This window comes from Anser anser (genome assembly GCF_964211835.1).
Source record: "Anser anser genome assembly, chromosome: 9".
Taxonomy (NCBI): domain Eukaryota; kingdom Metazoa; phylum Chordata; class Aves; order Anseriformes; family Anatidae; genus Anser; species Anser anser.
The window spans coordinates 2980001-2985547 of NC_139729.1; the positions used below are offsets into that span (position 1 = coordinate 2980001).

Genomic DNA, 5547 nt, shown 5'->3' on the forward strand with positions numbered 1-5547 from the left:
TTTTTACTCTGAAAACTGTGTGTTCTTATTTGAACAGTATATTAGCTTTTAATGAAAGGAAATTCTTTGATTCAAATTTTTTCATTAGCATCAAATGTTATATATGTATTAGGAACAGCATTGGGCCTCTAATCTTTATTTGAAAATGTGTACACCTGGGAAGCATGCAGGATGTCAGCTTTGTATGGCCTGATTAAAGTGTACTGTGGTGCAAGACTTGGCAAGGAACAAACATTTGCAGGACGGTTGTACTTTGAGAATACTTCATACTCTGCCTGAAGAAACAGAAGTTTGCTTGCATCACTTTGATTTGCTGTGCTGAGCAGTTGATTATTAAGATGCTAATAAGCGAGATTGAATTGTAGCCTGACAGTTAAAGACAGTACTTTTAATTTCATAAATATAAGTGAGTTTAAATGCTGATGGATTTTGTCCCAGTGAATGAAAATATCAGCTTTTAAGAGATGGATAATAAACATTTTGTACCATTCTGTTTAGTTTTGTGTATGCAAATTTCCTCTGTACAATAAAAGTAAGATACTTTCTGCTCATTTAAGCAAAGAATTAACTGACGAATGTGGGTATTAACACTGAAGCTGAAGGCAAGCCCTTCTAGTTACTTCAGTCCTGCTGTGAAAACAACCAAAGCTTTCTAAAATACAGAGCATCCATTGTGCTACAATGAGAGCATGTGAGGAAATTTAATATGGTTCCCACTTTTGTCTACAAGGGAAGCTAATTCTTATTGCTAGTTTTATTTGGCTTTTCGTCCTCTGTATTAGACTTCAGCTATATAAACAGTGATCACGAATGCAGAGAGCATTGATCCTTCTTGCTCTTTCGGCAGATGAAGTACCCATTTGATTAGAGTTTCTATCTCCCAAAGCAGAGCTGTGGCTCTTGTGACTTTTCATGGTGTATAGCCCTGGCAGCTAGTGAGCAGCTCTCTGTATTCCTCTTCCTCCAGCGCACAAGGACATCAGAGTACCCTTCATCACTCAGGATGCAATGTTTTGGAAAGGTCATCATTTCTCATGTTGGTCAGAGAAGGTTCAGTTTTTCTTTGGTGGCAAAGGGTCATATATTACAGGATCTCTCCAAGTCTCCACATCACTCATTTCTGCTTTCCTTTACTTCCATTAGTGCAGGGGCATCTAAATGGTTGTTTATGCTATTTCTGTCATCTAAAAAAAAAAATCAGTGTGGGTTATTCACTGACAAGAAATTAATTCATGGCTGTTTATAATATTGTATTTCCCACATATTTTGCTCTGCAATGGTGTTAATCATTCATCTGTGGCTTTGTTAAGTAACATTTTGGTACTGTTAGCACGGGTTTCATTTCACTAGTGACTCACTCCAGCTGCCTATTTTACAGAAGGATCAGTCAGTAAATAGGATCCAAAGTGATCTCTTCTCTCATGTGCACTTGTCTGGGGATTTAAAAACCAGAAGGCAATTAGCCGGTTTCAGCTGTCTGGATAAGCAGGGCACAAACTCAGAGTGAAGGCCCAAACAACCTTAAATGTGTATGAACAAGGAGGCTGCTTTGCTTGTGGTGTGAGCTAGTGTATTGGTTAGACAGAAGTGGCTGATATCCCCGTGATTCACGGTGGCAGCTTCTGCAGTTGTTCATCGCCAGTTCAAGCAGGCTGCCGTCAGCAGAGCCTGCAGGATGCAGGCTGAAACAATGAGTGTATGTCCATAAAACCCCAGACACTTACCTCTGGAGAACTTGTTTCTCCTTACCATGTCTCAGCATTTAGCTAACACTCTTCCTCCTGCATCACCTCTCACTTTTATTTGTAATTAATCATTTAATCAACACTCTTATGTTTGAGTCTCCTGCTGTAAGTGGCCAGACAAATGATTGTGACATGTCCTGTGACACATAAGTATGTTAGGGCTTATGTACATAATATGCATGTTTCAGTGCTGTTCCAATACTGTTTTAACAACCAAAAGAACGTTGTTGTTAAAAACAAGACACTTGATCTTTCCATTTTGAATAAAAATCTAGTGATGTTCTGAAGATACTTTTCTGCATTTTTCATAAAACTTTAGAAATTAAAGCAGGCTTCATTTTCAATTGGAAAGGATGATTACAATTTTTTTCTCTTTTGAGTTTGTGAAAAATAATTAAAGAAGCAGTGACATATTTCAAATGTTTTTAAAATCCCCACTGAGGAGAGAGAGATAATTTTGTGATCACATCTAGGTCTTGATCTTCTATTCAGTGGAATCGCAATTAAAGTTCCCACTGACTATAGTAGTGCCACAGAGGGCAAATACATAGCTGGTTATGGAAGAAAGGAATTTTAGACAGGGAAGTTTCAACTTTTCACAACTTATCCATGATGAGAAACATTTTTCTCTAAATGAGATTAGGAAACATAGTAGCTCTGAATAGGTTCAAGTCTTACATATTCAAAACAACATCACTTTGTAACATGGACTATTTTAGGCTTGAAGCACTGGTGTGTTGTTTATACATTTAAGTGCATGCTATGCCAGATTTGTCTCCACACATATCATCAGTTTGTCACACATACAAAGATTTTTGCATCCCTTAGGATCACTGTATATAAAGTTCCTTGCATGAGTGGTGTTTAAAGATTTGATTTTTTGTCATCTTTATACTGCTATATGCACCAATGCATTAAATTGTTCCCTATTCTGTAAAGGGAACAACATATATTTTTGTATGTAATTGAATCAGGCTTGACCCTGGCTTTTCAAGTTGGGACAGTGTTGTCCATGGGACCACATAGAAGGCAGTTTGTTAAATGAACAACATCATGGGAAATTATTAGTGTACTTAAGTGGATCAAATGTGTAAATTCACATTTTCAAATAACACTTTATTATTTAATCTAGCAGGTTGCTAACACAATATTGAACAGATCTGTCGTTAGCTTTTTAAAAGTACTTCAGACCAGTGTTTGTAGTACATTAATGGCATGTAGCTCTTGCAGTCTAATGTGTTAGCTGGGCAGGTTTTTCCTTCTATTCTCTGCAGAGTTGCATGTACTGAACCTGCAAACATTTAGACACCTGCTTTTAATGTTGATTTTTATTGGTATTTCTCATTCACATAAAGCACGTAAATAACATCAGGGTCTTATCTACAAGCTTAGGGTCTTAGTTGTTAGTATTGCTCTATTTAGCTGAGTAGCATTATCTTTGAGTGTACTTGAGGCATAATTTTACCAGAATTTATAGCATTGTTATATTAACTCCTAGATGAGATTTAGGTTGTGACCTCCCAGCAGGCTTAGGCATGTTACCTGTAATCTTTGACATGCATGCACTTTATCATAGGCAAAACTCCTGCTTTCAGATCAGTCATATTTTAGGACTCACAACTGATATATCAGTCACAGCATAAAATGCTATCATTCCTGTAGACCAACTGTTTACCAGAGTATAACACAAACTCTCCTCCTGTGTCTCATTTCATCACACTGTTCCACATAGTGATGTTTCAATGTGAAATGAAGTTTTTTCATGCTGTGCTTCTGAGTAGAAAAAAGACAGAAGTACATGTATGATAAATGGCAAAGGTTCCAACAGAAACCTTGCAAAACAATACAATTTGGAAGCATTACATTTGCTTAAATAATTTAGTACATAAATGGATCTGTTAAAGTTTTATAACCAAATACTGTTTATGTGGCTTTTGGTAGAAAACCAGTTGTGTTTCCACTGAATCACTTAATCTTATATCTTACTTTGAAATTAGGAAATATAACTAGCTTGAGAGTTGTCATTACAAAGTACTTTTGGAATCAGTGTCATTATAAAACTATTCTGGTCTTTTAAATAAACTCATATATTTTTCCCATTAAAAAAAATCTCTGAGGTGAATTTTTTGTTAGCTTTATATCAGACTAAGCTGCACAGTTTTAAGCAGATATTTGATCTCATACAATAATAGTAATATTTAAACTTGTTCTCTCAGATATTAAAATGTGCACTGAGTTTGGTGGGATATTCTTGTTCAGCCTTTATTTATAATGTAATTTTTAAAACTATCAACAACATTATTGTTGCTGCTATTAGGACTGATATATTCTGAAAATCAGGACTGATAATACTTGATCTTAAAAGACAGATCAATTGCAGGTATAGTCGAAATTACGGACCATTTGAAAAAATAGGTGTCTGTCATTGTATACTGAAATAATGGAGAGTTCAATGTTTGTTAAGAATCCAACCAAAACATAATCTCTCCTAATAGTCTTAAATGAAAAACAATATCCAGGGACCAAATGTAATAAGGGAAACTAACTCCACTTTCAGTGAATGCATAAGTGCATTTAGTGTCTTCAGAAATTTCCCATATCTAGAGTTTATAAGTGTGGGTATACAAATATATAAGAGTGGGTATAAAAATCCTTAAAAACAAGCACATGCCCAGGCATTTTCAAGGTGTAGAGCAGATTGACAGGAAAAAAACTGTTGATAGTGAGTCTCTGCAGGGATTATTTTTTATCAGGCTTGTTTGTTCTATGTGGCATTTTTTAGCCTGTTGAAACATTCATTATAATGAACGCTGATTCTACTGTTCCCCTTTGGGTTTGAGAAGCATGCTGCCCTACCTCACTCGACACCATCCTTTTCCTAGAAACAGATTCTCCTTCCTCCTATTCATTGAGAATTTGGCATTTCTGAGAATATGTCGTACATATTATCATGTGTGCAGTGTCTTTTTTTTTTTGTTGTTGTTGTCTGTGAGCTTGCTATTTTAAGGTGGAAAATATTTTGGTAGGAAGGAATTTAGTGTTCCTGTGTAACAGCTAAAGAGTTTTATATTCTTAACTAGGATTTTTTTATAGTTCTCAATCTTTTAAAACAAAAAGTAAAGGATGTTGCAATAAATGCTGGACAAAAGCTGTCATGAATTTTCTTAATTAAAAATCTTTTGGTGTTTTTTTAGGTTGTAATTCATGATACCTAAGTAACAGCTGTGAAATACAATCTTCTGGTGTTATGAAAGCTGTGAAATAGTGTAAAAAAAATAAATCCTTAGTTAAAAAAAAGTCAAACTTTGTTGGAAAAGATCTATACCTTTTCCATGTAAATCAGTTCAAATCAGTCTTATGGATAGACTCAACAAGTATATAACTACTTTCAAAAAGTATTTAACAGTACATACTTATAAAAACAAAGATTTTTCACAACCAAGGACTTAATTTCTTGGATAATTTTGGTTTAACTGTAAGCGAACAAAAAAAACCAAAATATTTTGAGGTCTGCAAAAGCTGCATGTACACCCCCCCCCCCCCCCCCCGAGATGATGTTAAGTCATAGGAAATTATCTAGTGTTTAATTTCTTGTTATGAGGCATTTACGCAGAACTGTGGCTACAGACCTAAAAATCACACTGTTTTGGAATGACATTTACCTTTAAATGTGTCTAGTGCAAAGACTGATTTATTAGATGACCACTCTCTCTGACACCAGGTAATAAACACTGATATATTAATCATGGAATTTAATATTTATAGTATTTGTTAAAGATAACTATGAATAAAGTTGTTGACA

The 5547-nt window shown here is 35.1% G+C and overlaps 1 long non-coding RNA gene across 1 annotated transcript in view; it reads left to right on the forward strand.

Annotated features, from left to right (window-relative positions):
• Window positions 1–497, forward strand: part of LOC310903940 — a 32834-nt gene extending 32337 nt beyond the window's left edge. Inside the window, exon 3 of the long non-coding RNA XR_014587936.1 lies at window positions 113–497. This is a non-coding gene — a long non-coding RNA (uncharacterized lncRNA). The remainder of the gene's footprint in view (window positions 1–112) is intronic.
• Window positions 498–5547: the final 5050 nt, after the last annotated feature.